Source organism: Zootoca vivipara, chromosome 1 (assembly GCF_965207765.1).
Source record: "Zootoca vivipara chromosome 1, rZooViv2.hap1.1, whole genome shotgun sequence".
Classification (NCBI taxonomy): domain Eukaryota; kingdom Metazoa; phylum Chordata; class Lepidosauria; order Squamata; family Lacertidae; genus Zootoca; species Zootoca vivipara.
The window spans coordinates 76,360,438-76,377,560 of NC_142582.1; the positions used below are offsets into that span (position 1 = coordinate 76,360,438).

General features: G+C 42.6%; 1 protein-coding gene across 10 annotated transcripts in view; it reads right to left on the minus strand.

The window, feature by feature from the left end:
* Positions 1-17,123, minus strand: part of NAV2 (neuron navigator 2) — a 538,301-nt gene that overhangs the window by 191,918 nt on the left and 329,260 nt on the right. The window lies entirely within an intron of this gene.

Consider the following 17,123-nt stretch of genomic DNA (forward strand, 5'->3'; position numbering starts at 1 on the left):
CCATTCACCTGACATGCCCCTGAGATGGCATACTCCATTTCTTTCCAGCTAGTTGCCCAACACACACACACACACACACACACACACACACACACACACATCATGTTAGCCAATTGCTCTGCCAATGATCGATTGGGTCAACTTAAGTGTCTTGATTTCTGAAGGTACATCCAAAGAAATTAGGTATTAGTTTGACACTCCCATTGCCACAGACAACCCAGTAATGCTCTTAACCAGACGGAAGCAGAAGATGACAACTAAATGATGTTTGGATTGCTCCAGCAATTAAAACTGATGTTGCTGTTGAAGAATTGTTCTAAAGTATAAGGAACCAACAATTAAAATGCACATAACTGAAATGCTATGCAGGATATAAAAAAAGAAGCTAAAAGGAACCATGTGAAATCCATACAAGTATAGAAAACAAGCACTCAGCCCATTAAGCATTTAAGAGCCTGTACTGATGACAACACTTAAGGGCTTTTTGCTGGCACTTTGTACTGAGGTGTGATTCACTTTGAATGAACAGGACTCTTTGTGCATTAAATGATGCTTGAGATTGACATGGTTATAAGTAAACTGCATACAGTATATAACAATGGCTTGGAGCCAGACATGGAGTAATACAGTTGGCATAAGCATGAAAAAACCCATCCTATTCCATTATTTGTGTTGCATGTCTCCACTGCTTAATTCATAAAATGACAGGTGCATAAACTCAAATGGAGCCTTGCATACATTTCATTAAAAGTGCAGCATATGTAAATATTGGTTTCCTGGGAGCTGTAGTTTGTTAAGGCTGCTGGGAATTATAGTTATGTGAGGGATGAATGACAGTTCTAAGGATTATCTGGGGGCGGGGAGAATGTTTTTAGTGTGTGGTGTGTATGCGGTCCTAGTTGTTGTATGGCACACTCTATCATTTACAAAAACAATGTACTAATAATCACTTAGCCTGTGTGTGTGTATGTTTAAAAAACATTTTAAATTTACGATAAAATGTAGTTTATTTGGATAAAGTCTAGGTTCTCTCCCCCCACAAAATGTAAATTTTTAGTTAGTCACTTTAACCTATTGGTTCAGTGCTGAACTTCACCTTTCAACACAGCAGAGCATGATTCTAGTCAATACTCCAGGACTATTCCCTGCAGCATTAACACTTTAGTTTGATTCAAGGAGTTTTATCAGCACAGTGTTCAGTTGTGCTTTTTTTAATTTAAAAAGGTAAATCAAGCAAATGTTATTGATAGGCAGTGTTTTTTATGTGATTAGATGCCTCATGGAAGCATGACAGAATAGCAAGAAATGGGTAGAATCATAGAATCATAGAGTTGGAAGAGACCACAAGGGCCATCCAGTCCAACCCCCTGCCAAGCAGGAAACACCATCAAAGTATTCTTGACATATGCCTGTCAAGCCTCTGCTTAAAGACCTCCAAAGAAGGAGACTCCACCACACTTGTCATAAAGTCCAAATTGCTATAGTTCATAATTTCTCCTAGTTGACATAGATAATCTGTCAACCTGGTCATATTAAACAGAGAGACAGGAAATCAAGTCATGTGTGACACATCTGGAGGTTTTTATAACTGGAAAAATGATATAGAGAATTAGTAGGTTTGCAACAATCCCTACTGTAGAACACCTTGTGTTAGTTGTGCATAAGAAGCTGAAAGTGCTTTGTTCGTCTTCTTGCCTGTGGTATGGCAAGTTGCTTTTGAATGGCACACAGCAGTGATCAAAGCTGAAAATCTTTTGAACCACCTCTCCTTTCAACTTTTAGATTGATATCAGATGGTTTCTCCAAGATAAAATCTGTTAGGGATGACGACAGCAAAACCATGATTATCCCAACAGAAATATAATTAAATGGTCAATTTTCACATAAAATTGAGATAACATATTTAACTGAAACCAGCTTCAAAGCTAACAGAAGCCATTAGAAAGAAAGATATGGGGTTTTTTGCTTGCGTGAAATGGAAGCTTATATATGATAAGACCACACCAGTAGGATCAAAAGCAGAACCTTTGGCAAAGTCACCCTTTGTATGCTCTATAAAAATATTTCCACTAAATGTTTTGCGAAGCCTACTTCGGATGTTATTATTTATGTGGGGACTCCAGGCCTGTGCCCAAGGGATCAGGGCAGGTAATGGAGATTTAGCCTTTAATATTAAAAACAGGGACAAGATAAATTGATTTATGTCTCAAAAGGGTACAAAATCTATAGTTTGTCTGGACAAGAAAAAAAATTGAAAAATATTTTGGCATAACAAAAGATCCAACTGGAGAAGTCATACAAATTAGCAAACGATCTGGTAGCTGCACCAAGAGTTACAGTACTCTTTACCATCCTCCAACCTAACCCACCATGCATATTGGAAGAGGCATTTCATCTTTTGCTACCCAGCCAGAACTGGCTTCAGCACCCCTTGGGCAGTTGCCAGGATCCCAATGCACCAGTAGGGCACATCACCAACCTCACCCCTTTCCTGTGCTCTGCTGAGCAGTGGGGCAGCTTAGAGATGCTATTTACATTTCTGACAGTGTCCAAAAGCTGTCTCCCCCCGCCCCCATATAGCATTGCTCTCAAGATGCAGAAAATTTATATGTCTGTCCTGACTTACTGCCAGTTAAGTCCACTGAGGTTAATTGGGGACTCTCCATGTAAAAGAAGCGACACTAGAGGCCCCATCAAACCATGAGTTGTCCCTCTGCCCAACAGCTGAGTTTTTGAACAAAGCTGTTTCAAAAAACAACACCTTCACCCAACTTCTGTCTGCCCATCCCCCCATCCATTATGCCTGATTAAAATCTGCCTTCTATTTTAATCAGATCACTGATCCTTCTGGCCCAGTACTGTCTGCTCTCCTTGGCTTTTTCTCTCCATGGTCTGAAACAGAGATTTTTCAGGACTTTTTCCTAGCCCTTAGAGAGTAAAGCTGAACCATTTCCATCCCGGATTATCATTTTAAGAACTGTAGCTTTAAGAACTAAGACCAACATTTGCCTTTCTCCCCTCCCTTCCTTCCTTCCTTCCTTCCTTCCTTCCTTCCTTCCTTCCTTCCTTCCTTCCTTCCTTCCTTCCTTCCTTCCTTTCTTTTATGTCTTGTAGACCGAGACCCGTATGACAGGACTCTCTTGTTTTTATTAATCAGAAAGCCACTCTGGGAACTTTTCAAGTGAAGAGCTAGGTAAAAATGCTACAGTAATTCTTTTCTAGGCTATATTTTAAACATTTCTGTTATGGGGAACTTGGAAAGACCCAATTACTTCATTGAGTTCTGCTAGCTCCAGAGAGAAAATAAATGACCAGATTAATGGAAGCTGCTACTGCTGTGCATTCAACTATGACTTACAGGCTTCATAAACAGTGCTTATTGACAGTTGGGCCAACTGATTCCTTATGAGAGGATTATGCACAATTAGCATTAGTTGTTTCTAAATGGGTAAGACAGCTGTCTGACAACCACCAATTTCACAGTGGCAAATGGCCCAGCCTCTTCTTCCTAACACTTAGTGAACAAAACACTAATTGTTTGGGGGTTCGTCTTGAGAATTCCTCATTTTCCAATCAGCCACATTGCCCAAGATGTCTTGCCAGCAATGAAAGAGACTTTCATAACATCCTCCAGCGAATGTTATATTAACCAAATTTAAGAACAAGAACAAATTTAAGAAATGGGCACAAATTCATGGTCTCACTCACACTGCTATTAAATGCAAGGAGACAAGCCCCCACAGCGCCCCCCCTTCAAAGTGACCCCAATTTAGGTCTTAAAAGGGCTTAGCGGAAATATCTGCAGCCACCATTCAGTATTAAGGATATCATAAGATTATCCTGAAGAAGTGAAAGTCAGCCCAGTATTTAGAACTATTTATATGGTCTAAAGCTACAAAGGCTGCATTGTGTCACGAGGATTTAAGGAGCTATTAATATAAGCAGAATATCTACAGAATTAATGCAAATATTTTATATGTGTGTATTTAACAAAAATGTAATAGGCAGGGCTGATGCCTTCAGAAAGAAAGAAAGTGACACTGGGAGCAGCTGTGACTTCCACTTTGATTTACCAATTCACCGTTTCACAGGGAAGGGGGAAGGAAAGAGTTCTGTTTTCTCAGAAGAATCTACTGAAAGCAAGGAAGGACACACTGCCCTCATTTTAAAAACCTTGGTCCTCACTCATGTTCTTTGAACAACACTTTGATTGGGGAATAAGAGGTGCCCCTGCTAATTGTTCTTCCCTCCGAACACCAAATGGCTAACCAGCAACAGCTTTCCCTTTTTCCATTCCCTTCTTTTGCCTAACTGGTGGGCCAAGAGATGTTCACCCAGGGGCCAGATTGCTGACTTTTCACAACATTGGGAGCTGGATTTGGATCTGTTGCAAAGGGTATAAATACCCAAGTACCTTACCTCAAGTCTGTGCATTGATGAATGCTGATGTTTCTCTCTTCCTAGCTGGCCACAAGCAGCAAAACTGTTAAATCTGCGGTATCTTTAGGCACTGTCTCCACTGTAGTGCCTCATGTTGGTCCATTCGCAGTATTGCCCATTCATTTGAAAACAGATCTCCAGCAGCGCAGTCCACTGAGTGTATGTGTAGGCTGTCCCCATGAGTTAGAGCCTGGAGAGCTCTGGTTCCACTTCGCAAAAGTAACCTACTCATATACAGCAGACTGCTCTGCTGTAGACATGGCTCCAAAGGTGAGGGTTGTGTTTGAGGGGCTGCCAGGGATGCTGGTGGTGCAGGACAAGCAGGCATGGCCCATCTCTCCTGCCTCACATAGTTACCATTGCATGTAAGCTGCAGGAACTATATAGAAACACAGAATTAGTTCTTAGGATCAGGTAGTTCTTCCACTCCAGGGGATGGTCTTCCTCTCAAAAAACTGTCTTGGGCTGAAGCCACAGGACAGAGCAGGAAGCACAATGGCCAGTGTCACACTAAGGCAGCTTGCTATGGCACAAATTGTTCTACAGTGAAGCTGCATGACTGGGTGTCTTCTCCCCAGCCATTCTGATTGCAGGCTCCAGCACTGTTGCACAGGAACTTTATCCAGCCTCCCCAATACCTTGTGGTATCACATGACAAACCAGCTGAGACTTCTGAAGAGTTGGTGAAGTTGCTGGTCCATTACTGACAAGCAGTGATGCATTTAGGGTGGTGCAGGGGTGCAACATTGAGCAGATCCATAATTGAGAAGATCCATTTGGAGGCACAAAATTTTGGCCTTGCACAGGGCACCATATTATGAAAGATTACTAAAGTCCACCCCTGTTTCAAGGGGAGGAAATCAACAGCACACTAAGGTGATGGTTCCATTTCAGCTTGCCCCCGCCCCTGTTCCATGGATTCTTCTGACCCCTAAGCCAATTTGGGGGCAAGGAGAGAGAGGGAAAAGTCCCACTGCACAAGTGGAAATCCTTGCAAAGTCTTCTGCTTACAGGACTCATTAATTTAATCCTTTCCTGGGTGTTTAGGAAAGCATAAAGCCTTGCCTGTTTTCATTAACCTGTTCTTGAATAGCGCTCTGTTCTGTTATTATAATATGTTCTTCTGCTGCTGGTGGGTTTTCTTAAGAACTTAAGGAGAGCCCTGCTGGATCTGAGCACAGGCCCATCTACCCCAGACACATGTTTCACAGTGGCCAACCAGATGCCTATTGGATACACACAAGCAGAACATGAGCACAAGAGTGCTCTCTTCACATGTGAGTCCCAGGAACTAGATATAGATATAGATATAGATATAGATATAGATATAGATTAGATATAGATATATCTTGTTAAAGTTATACAGTATTTATTTAAGTTTGGGGCTGCTTGGTTGTTTTACCATTGCCAGTTTTACTTCAACCAAGGCAATTTTGTATTCCCATTTTGGTTGAGTCTGGAAATTTTTGTGGTATTGTATTATATTGTACTGTATTTTACTGTGTTCAGTTATGAAGGACATCTTGAGTTTTACTCTCAAAGGTGACCTACAAATGTTTTAAATAAATGAACAGAAGGGGTATAGGGCACAGCAGCAAACAAAGTTTTTCAAAATAGCTTGTAGTTGCTGGCCACACTTCTGTTCTCTCATACGTATTTCAAGGGCATGCACACGTTTTGTCTTGGCAGTAAAGGAGAATCAAGACTGCCATACAAGTCTCTGTAAAAATCAGCTCAGTTTTCTTTGGGTTTTGAAGTAATCACTCATAAAGGCTATTTACAAAGGTGATTATGGTTATTATCATTGGCAGCAACATTAGTGTAGCACAATAAGGAAGACAGCAAATTATCTTCTTGCAATTCAGGCCAAGAGTGATTTGTCATATAATAGGAGCAAATCAGACTAGGACCATGGAGCATGACAGACAAATAAGGCAAAACCATATTACAGGACATAAACTTGCATATTTATCTTCAGAGGAAAACTCTTTGACACGAGCAATGTATCTTTTTCCGGCAAACTGTTCTAAGTTCAGCAAAGTGTATTTATTTAACTCCCTACCAGTAATAGCACTAGCTAATATTGATTGAAAACATTTCTAGAACTTTCCAAAAGTTCAATTGCACTATATTAAAACCAGAATAGGGATGCGGGTGGTGCTGTGGTCTAAACCACAGAGCCTAGGGCTTGCCAATCAGAAGGTCGGTGGTTCGAATCCCTGCGACGGAGTGAGCTCCTGTTGCTCAGTCCCTGCTCCTGCCAACCTAGCAGTTTGAAAGCATGTCAAGTGGAAGTAGATAAGGTAAAGGTAAACGGCATTTCTGTGTGCTGCTCTGGTCTGCCAGAAGTGGCTTAGTCATGCTGGCCACATGACCTGGAAGCTGTCTGTGGACAAACACTGGCTCCCTCGGCCTATAGAGTGAGATAAGCACCGCAACCCCAGAGTCGTCCCCCAGAGTCATCTGTGACTGGACCTAATGGTCAGGGGTCCCTTTACCTTTACCTTAAAACCAGAATAAAATAAAGATGAAGGGAATTGCATGAGTCAAATGATTTCCACTTGAGAAATGGGACTTCCCTTTTGCCCTGTGTGTGCCCTGCAATGTGTCCAAATCTGTTCCAGAGGATTGGGGGAACCCGTAGAACAGATTTAGGGAACACGGAGGGGGACAAGAGGGGGAAAACATTCCATTGTCCAAGGAACATTCCATTGTCCTTGTGCTAATGGAACCTTTGCTTCAGCACTGCCTTCAATTCCACCCAAAAGCATTATTGCAACACCAGTAATGATGCCCTCTGCCTCTCATAAGAGACTATAAAATAAAATAAAGTCCTAACCTCTCTTTAATTGATCTTAATGCCTAAATTGTACCCTGCTGAGGACAGTCATTCCACAATCCCGAGACTACAACTGAAAAAAATTCTGTTATTTCCTGAAGATGATTTCATCTCCCAAACTAACTGCAATAGGATGGGGATCCCAACAGGTTGGTGATTCATATTGTGACTGACTGGCACCAGTTTGGGGTTGTGGTTAGAGTGTTGGACCATAAAGCTAGCTGGATGACCTTGAGCCAGCCACTGTCTCCACAGCCTAACCTACTTCACAGGGTTGCTGTGAGTTTAAAAAGTGGAGGAAGAGAACAATGAACACCACACTTTGCTCCTTGTAGAAATGGTAGAATATAAATGTAATTACGTTTAATAACAAACATGGGAAGCTATACTCTACCTAGTCAGATCATTGTGCCATTTAGCTGACTTACTGGAAATTGCTCTCCAAGGTTTCAGACGGGGGACATTCCCAAATGAAACTAGAGGTGCCAGGGATTGAACCTGACCAGTGCTTTTTTTCTAGAAAAAGAGGTGCCAGAACTCACCATGAACACCTCACGCAATCACTTAAAATGAAAATGATGCTGACCTGAGAGGTGCCAGAACTGAGTTCCAGAGAGTTCTGGCTGAAAAATAGCCCTGAACGTGTCACCTGTCGGAATGCCGGGCAGGGGCTAGCGGTGAGTCTGCCCCCAGCCACTCCGATGTAATATGCGACTGTCCTCCGTGTCCATGAAGAACAGCACACACAGATATAGAGAGCCATAAAGTAGATTTGCAACTACTTTATTTAGGGCTATATACAGAATAAAACTCTGTTGCTGGGCGTATAAAGACAGAGCTTGGCATCTTGCTTCAAGTCACATCTAGAGCTAGAAGTGAAAGTAAAAAGACAATAATATCACATGGGAGAAAGGGAGATAACACAGCTTCCTTTCCCACACTAAAATCAGACACACACTTCATACCATCCCATACTTTAGCAGCTCGGTGGACAAAATGATGCCCACCTGAGCGGTGCCAGAACTGAGTTCCAGAGAGCTCTGGCTGAAAAATAGCCCTCAATGTGTCACTTTCTTCTTGAAAAGTGGATGCTCTACTACAGAGCTATGGCCCTTCTTATTCTAATGAAACAGTTTTAATAAAATCTGATTCTAATGAATAGTTTGGTTCATACAGAGAAAGGAAAAACTTTTGAGACTGTAATATTATTTCTTAAAATTGCAGCTATACTTTGCACATATGTGTGCGAGTGAAATACAATAGGTGTTAAAATAGCTAACAAATGTATGTCAGGCGGAGGACTCTGCTGGAGAAAAATTGGTTGATCAAATCCTAATTCTCCAAACTCCATAATCTCTTATCCTCTTGAATCAGTTCCTCCCTTGCAGTTTTAAACTTCAGCATGCAAGAGTCTTTCCAAATGTAATTACTATCCCTAAATAAGCATTCCGTCTTTGGCAAATTCTCTTCAAGAACCCAGAAGGCACATAGTGATAAGAGCATTAAAGACATATTTTGAGCAGAAAGTGAAATCATGTAGAACAGATATCCTAGCCTTAGTGATATAAACCTTCTTGCACTCTTCAGAGGGAGCATTCTAAATGAGTTCAAAATTTACATGAGCAGAACTTAAAACTTTTTGAAACACAAGCCAAAATTCACTGCTAAAAGGCAGTCTAGAGATTCAGGGTTAGTTCAAATTTAAGTTTTTGGAGGGGGTAGTTATTTCTAGGTACAAAAGATACACATTGTGTGCTTCAATCTGAACTACACACACACACACACACACACACACTTGCAGCTGCTTGCCTCTTGAGAAATACACATTTGTGAGGGTCTATTTCAGGCATCCCCAAACTGCGGCCCTCCAGTTGTTTAGGCCTACAACTCCCATGATTCCTAGCTAACAGGACCAGTGGTCCGGGATGATGGGGATTGTAGTTCAAAACATCTGGAGGGCCGAAGTCTGGGGGTGCCTGGTCTATTTCTTTCCAAAAGGGACGCGGGTGGCGCTGTGGGTTAAACCACAGAGCCTAGGGCTTGCCGATCAGAAGGTCGGCGGTGCGAATCCCTGTGATGGGGTGAGCTCCTGTTGCTCAGTCACAGCTCCTGCCAACCTAGCAGTTCGAAAGCACATCAAAGTGCAAGTAGATAAATAGGTACCGCTACAGCGGGAAGGTAAATGGCGTTTCCGTGTGCTGCTCTGGTTCGCCAGAAGCGGCTTTGTCATGCTGGCCACACGACCTGGAAGCTGTACGGTGGCTCCCTTGGCCAGTAACACAAGATGAGCACTGCAATCCCAGAGTCGGTCACGACTGGACCTAATAGTCAGGGGTCCCTTTACCTTTACCTTTAGGTAAAGGTACCTTTAATTACCTTTACCTTTAATTCTTTCCAAATAGCTGTTGGACTGGAGCTAAATATACCCATGAGCGCATCTCAAAATTAGATTTTAGGCTTGTACTTTGTATTATGGGAATACAAAATTGCCTTGGTTGAAGTGCCCTGAGGCTTAAATAAGATATACTGTACCTGCATCCCACTATAAGAATGCTGATCCTTTACAGTACAAAATTGCATGACCAATTCAGGACTGATATAATATATGCCCTTCCCTTTCTTGATTTTTCTACATTTGATGGCGGGCAGAGCAATATATGGCAAATTCCACCAAAACCACTAAAGGTGATGTTGGGAAATGCTGGTTAATATACTCAATGGCCCACTCATTCAAGGAAGTCATCACTTGATGATGCAGATTGAGTACTGGATATGCCTGTCTGAACAAGCCCATAATGGATTTACAAAGCTAATTTCCCAGTCATTCTCTGCACACAGTTTGTGGTAGAGGATCCATTATTTCCCCAGACTTTTCATTCTTTTAGTGCTTACTAGTTCCCTCCCCGTTTCAAGATTTGGAGGGGGGGTGTACTGCTGTGAGATTTGCTCTGTTACTTGTTTTATTCTGTTTTAGAGTTCATGTCTTATGGTTTTATCCAAGTATTTGATTGTCTTCAACTTTAATTCTAAGTCACAAAGAGAACTTCTCTTGTTGGGTGGCATATAAATACTGCGACCAAACACAAAAGAAAGCTGTGTAACCCAGTTTTTTAAACAGTTCTTCCTCTCACCTCTCAATATCACATTACTAAACACCCAATCACAAGGGCAGAAAATTGACATACTGGTCACCTATTTGTTAGAATATAAATCAGAACCAATTAGTCACATGGAACAAGAAGAAATTACAACTGGAATATATCAGGTTGGCTGTAGCAGGGTAAAGTCTGCACTATCTGCTTCCTATTCTTTTTTTCAGGGAAAGGAAACTCAGTGCCCTTGTTGCACCATCTACATTTCTACTAAAATTGTTGGCCTGAGTCACACGTCTCCTCCTTGCTGCCAGGAAGTCAATGCTATATGAGTGGTTCTCATTGTCCAAATATTTCAGGGAATTTTCTGGGTCCTGTTGCCAGTACTCACGTATGCAGCTTTGTTTGGAAGGCTCACAACAGATGTGGAAAGCTTTTACAGGCACTGATGTGCCAGTATTTATTTATTTATTTATTTATTTATTTATTTATTTGAGAAAGAACCATGGGGGAGATTGCTGTGGGTCACACCACAATGCCCATAAATTTTCCAGTGCACAAAGTTACTCCACAAACAATGATTGGCAATGTTTCCTTCTATAGTTATCTATCTGGATTCCTATTACAGATAGGTATACATAGGAGCCAGCTCCTAGGGGCCGAGGTTCCTTTGGCCCCCAATTAAAATATTTGAGGGAGTTGGGGGGGCAAAGGTGATGGGCATTGCCATTCAAATGGTGTGCATGCACAAGTCTAGTGACTGCGGGGCAGGGCTTTACTGGCGTCCCCAATATTTTATTCAAGTTGGCACCCCTGTATGTAAGCAAGACTGTAAAGCGCAGATGGCTACATGATCAAAATGTAGATGAGTAGAGATTTGAACCCAATTTTCCTAGGTCCAGATCTAGCATTTTTATTTTATGGCCCATGCTGTTACAAGTACAGAATTGCCACAGAGGAAGGGAGGGAAGGAAATAGGTTATACTCACTTGGCTTCTCCCAACAAAATGTTATCACTCACATCCAAAACTCTGCTTCACACCTACATACATCCCAGCCTGTCAGGCACTGTAAGGGCCCTCCTCAGTTATTAAGGTTAATCTCTGAGTGTCTGAGTTGGGGTGATAGTGGCAGGTTCCACCTGCTGCTGTATGTGCACTGCAATGTAGATTTGCAGTGTGCTTTGGTGCACATGCATGGTTGTGGGGAACCACAGGATCTGCAGCTTTGCTTTCTCAGGGTTCCCAATTGTGGTGAGTCCTGCCTTTACACCTACGTTGCAGACGTGTATTTCTAAACATGGATGGTGGGGAGTAGAACCTGCTGCTAACCATCACCTGTATGTTCCACATAGTCCCTCATAACAAGGGTATGTAACGCATGCTAGGGACAGAATGGGGAGTAATGACACAAGCTTGTGACCATTTATGTCCCGAAATTAGCCTTGGCCAACCATATGTTCTAGACTGCAACTCCCACCAGCCTCACCCAGCCATGTACCGGTAGTTGTGAGGTAAAGAATAAAAAATAGACAAAGTTCAGTTCCCTACTGCTAGTATTTCATCAGCCTGTGAGTCAACAGCCTCGGAGATTCTGTTTGTACAGGACAGAAGTGAGTGAGTCCTTCCACAAAAACAAACAGAAATCCCCAAAAGAAAAATATGACCAGGGCATAAATGTTTTCATCTCACAACTGTTCTTAAAAATATGTCAGTGTTTGCAAGGATATCCTTGCTGCAATGATAAGAATCCAATTTTGTGCCAAGAATGTTCACAGCTAAACAGGTTTCAACCTTTCCTTGAAAAGAATATACTGTAGATCAACATCAAACACATTATTTCCTTGTTGGTTGGCAACTATTTTTATTGGCGGACCATCTAAAATGTGGGGGCTCAAGGAAGCCTGATGTGTTCTTGGCAAAGACAACTATCACTCTCCTCTTTCCAGGAGAAGCAAGAAGCAAGAGGACATCAGCAGACAGAGGGAGCCTTCTCCTCTCCCTTAGCTCATTTTGGTCTCAGTCTCCCTTTCCCATGACCTTTCTAGGAGACAAACTCATAAGGAGCTGCTTCCATGATGTTGGTGGTGGTGTTGTGGGCCCCAGAGTTCTATTTCTTTATGTTATTGTATACTGTCTTTCCACCATATGACGCTCAAGTTAGATAACAATAAAACACAAATATAATTGGAGGAAATCAGCATTGCACTAAGGCAGGCACCCCCAAACTGTGGCCCTCCAGATGTTTTGGCCTACAACTCCCATGATCCCTAGCTAACAGAACCAGTGTTCAGGGATGATGGGAATTGTAGCCCAAAACATCTGGAGAGCCAAAGTTTGGGGATGCCTGCACTAAGGCAATCATTCCATCAGGGCAAACATTTGGGTTTGTCAGATGAGACAATCCCTTCCCCCCCCTCCCACATACTGTTCCAGGGCTTCACCCGACCCCCAACCCCAAGCCAATATTGGATGGCACAGGAGGAGGAAAGGAAAGCCCTGTGCGGTAAGCAGAAGTCATTGTGCAAGGCTTCAGCTGATGGGGCTCATCAACTCAATAAAAATATATAATGAAAATTGCAATTGGTTTCCAGTTCATTCCTGGGCCCCATTCAATGGGCTCACATTAGTGTTTAAAAGCCCTAAACAGCTCAAGCTCAAAGAATCTGAAAGACTGCTTCTTTCCCTACAAACTATGTGTAAAGAATAGCCGAGGGTAGTTTCTCCACCCTCAAAAGCTTGGGTTCATCATGACCCTGGAGAGGGCATTCTTTGTGGCAGGCCCTAACTTGTGAAACTCCCTCCCCACAGAGGTGTATCTGGTGCCCTCATTATGTAGTTTCTGCCACATGCTGAAGATCGACCTTATTTATGTTGGATTCTCCCTCTCTCTCTCTCTCTTACACACACACCCATCTTATTGCATTTATTGTAAACTGTTGTATTTTAAATTGCTGTAACCCGCCCTGAGACCTTGTGGCAAAGGTTAAGTAAGAAACTGAAATAATAAACTTAAGAACAAATCAAGCAACAACATAGTAGAAACAACCAATTGAAAAAACACTTTCAACATATCTCTCTAAGTCAGCCTATAGGCCAAAGGACTCTCTAAATAAAAAACATCTTTGCTTGCCTGCAGGTTATCAGAAATGGGGATAAACCTTTGTCCTTTGGTAAGGAGGTCCAGAGTCTGAGAGAAGTTGCTGAGTGAAAATGCTGCTTACAATTATGCAAATGTGTTTAGGATTGCCCTGCTTCCTTTTTGAAATGTTCTCAGTTTCTTCACTTGGCCTTTCCCTTGCAGATTCAAACAGATTAGAAAAACAAAGCAGGAAAGGTTATCTGATGCCTATTATATCCAGTTACATTAGTCATCACTCTTTTACTGATGTAATGGCAAAAGGTTAATCTAAAAAGGAGCAGGATGGATCTCGGGTTTCATACACATACTAAGCTGGCCGCAAGGAGTGTTAAAATCCTTGTGTCAAGAGAATTCAGATCAAAAGTTATTTGCGGCAGTATCTTGCATTCAGAGCCTTAAAAACAACAACACCTGAACAGCACGTCATTCTCTGCAAATATACAAAGCAGGCGGTAGCAAAGAGGTCATAGTAACCTTGCTGTGGTTATGATAAAAACAGAAGGTGTTGCTAAGAGACATGAAGCCTATGTGGAGATTCTGATGGAGGGGGAGAAGTGTCAGATTTGGGGTTGTCAAAAATGTAGGTTGCTGGCATTACTTTCAATAGCTGTAAGGAGCTGGGGAGGTACACCATGGTGCTAAGACAGCCTTCCAAGCACACATTCTAGGGTCAGGTCTGTGTTCTGACACCTGCATAAACAGGCTATTGTGAGGGAAATGGGAGCATGAAAATGCAATCCTGGGCTGGCAATCCTCCAGCAAGAGATTACATCTCAATGAAATCTATTATGCAGGCTGTTTGTGCAACAGCATTGTGGTTGAGTGTAAAAATTACAATGTCAGCCTTAGGGTGGTCACAGAAGAGAGGACTATTGTGGCAAGCAGAGCATTACCAACAGGAAAGGTCCAGGAAAAATTGCACCATCCTTTAAGTACAGTTGTGACGCTCGTCTTCTATTTCCTTTTAGGTTGTTTGCACAGGTCACATTTAAGTCAATGTCAGGTAGTTGTGCTGATGCCCACTATTAGCATTGCAACATTTATTGAGTGAATGAATTTCTATTCTGCCTTTGTGCTAGATCCACAAAACACTTACAATATTACTACCAGTACGAGTCTGTGGGGGAGGCAAATTATCCTGAAAGTCCTGGGCACTAGATTCCCAACCCCCTAATTTCTAGACTTGGTAAATGTAGGAGATTACTAAATGCTTGAAGTCTTCACTTGGGTGCGAGATAGCTTAGCAGTGTAAAAATGCAGGCTGAACCAGCTTCCTGACCAGGAACTGCATGGCGAGAAGAACCATGGGTGATTGACACAAAGGTTACCCTGTGCTGAGCAGCAGAGAAGTGTGAGCCCCTCCCCCCATGAGGGGACGGTGATCAGAGGCCAGGTTTAGGATTTCAGTGTTTGATTATATAAGTTGGGGGTGGGGAGTTCCAGGTGGGCAGTAGGTGAGGATGTAGGCTGGAGGAAAATTTGTGGTTTGAAAATAAAAATAGGTTTGAAAATGGAGGGCAGGGGAAGAACTTTGGGCAGTCTGGCAAGTTGAAGGAGAGACACGGAGGAGGCCCTCAGGATGCCTTTGAATCCAATGCTGCACTCCTGTAGGAAGCAAATCTCTCTTGAGATGTGAATGCTGGGAACTCCTGTAGACTCAGGTGTAAATATGTGTAAAGAAACCATATTTCACAAAGACACTACAGTCTCCATTGTGCCTCATTTCTGAGAGAAACACGAACCCTGGTTACATGCCAAGACCCCCTGGAATCTTGTGCACCACTTAGCAAATATTGGGGTAGCCTATACTGTAACAACCTTGTTGTACTCCTTTCCCAATTTTGAACCAATCAGTTGTTCCATATCCAGTTCTAACTGTAGCTTCTTGTCCCACATTGAGATTTCTCAGGAGACAGATGAGGTGATCAGGCACTCCCATTTCTTTAAGAACTTGCCATAGTTTGCTGTGGTCGACACAGTCAAAGGCTTTTGCATAGTCAATGAAGCAGAAGTAGACGTTTTTCTGGAACTCTCTAGCTTTCTCCATAATCCAGCGCATGTTTGCTATTTGGTCTCTGGTTCCTCTGCCCTTTCGAAATCCAGCTTGCACTTCTGGGAGTTCTCGGTCCACATACTGCCTAAGCCTGCCTTGTAGAATTTTAAGCATAACCTTGCTAGCGTGTGAAATGAGCGCAATTGTGCGGTAGTTGCAGCATTCTTTGGCACTGCCCTTCTTTGGAATTGGGATGTAGACTGATCTTCTCCAATCCTCTGGCCATTGCTGAGTTTTCCAAACTTGCGAAAGGCTGGACTAGATGAATCCCAAGCCGGAATTAAGATTGCTGGAAGAAATATCAACAACCTCAGATATGCAGATGACACAAACTTGATGGCAGAAAGCGAGGAGGAATTAAAGAACCTTTTAATGAGGGTGAAAGAGGAGAGCGCAAAATATGGTCTGAAGCTCAACATCAAAAAAACCAAGATCATGGCCACTGGTCCCATCACCTCCTGGCAAATAGAAGGGGAAGAAATGGAGGCAGTGAGAGATTTTACTTTCTTGGGCTCCTTGATCACTGCAGATGGTGACAGCAGTCACGAAATTAAAAGACGCCTGCTTCTTGGGAGAAAAGCAATGACAAACCTAGACAGCATCTTAAAAAGCAGAGACATCACCTTGCCAACAAAGGTCCGTATAGTTAAAGCTATGGTTTTCCCAGTAGTGATGTATGGAAGTGAGAGCTGGACCATAAAGAAGGCTGATCGCCGAAGAATTGATGCTTTTGAATTATGGTGCTGGAGGAGACTCTTGAGAGTCCCATGGACTGCAAGAAGATCAAACCTATCCATTCTTAAGGAAATCAGCCCTGAGTGCTCCCTGGAAGGACAGATCGTGAAGCTGAGGCTCCAATACTTTGGCCACCTCATGAGAAGAGAAGAATCCTTGGAAAAGACCCTGATGTTGGGAAAGATTGAGGGCACTAGGAGAAGGGGACGACAGAGGACAAGATGGTTGGACAGTGTTCTCGAAGCTACGAACATGAGTTTGACCAAACTGCGGGAGGCAGTGCAAGACAGGAGTGCCTGGCGTGCTATGGTCCATGGGGTCACGAAGAGTCGGACACGACTAAACGACTAAACAACAACAACAACAAATACTGTAACAATATATAAAAAGAGCTATAATGCTTTCAGCTTGCCCCTCTGGTTGTTTTTGAAAAAGTCCCACTAAGTTCAGTGGATCTTGCTGCAAAGTAAGACCATATCACAGCCTTTATCAAAATAGTACAGGCACCGTTACTTTTAAGAACTTGCTATACCTGGTCACAATATATTTAAAAAATTGTCCAGTGGCACCTTAGAGACCAACTAAATTTGTTCGTGATACTATATAAGCTTTCGTGTGCATGCACACTTCTTCAGATACACTGAAACAGAAGTCACAAAACCTTTATATATAGTGGGAGGGGTGGGGTTTTTCTCAGGAGGGTAGTAGGAGATGGGTGATTGACTCAATGGGTACGGTAAACCTGTTGACGATTGCTATACCTGGGTGAGGGAAGAATTCTCATAGCCACTCCCCTCACAGTCAGTTGACCCCGTCTCCCCTC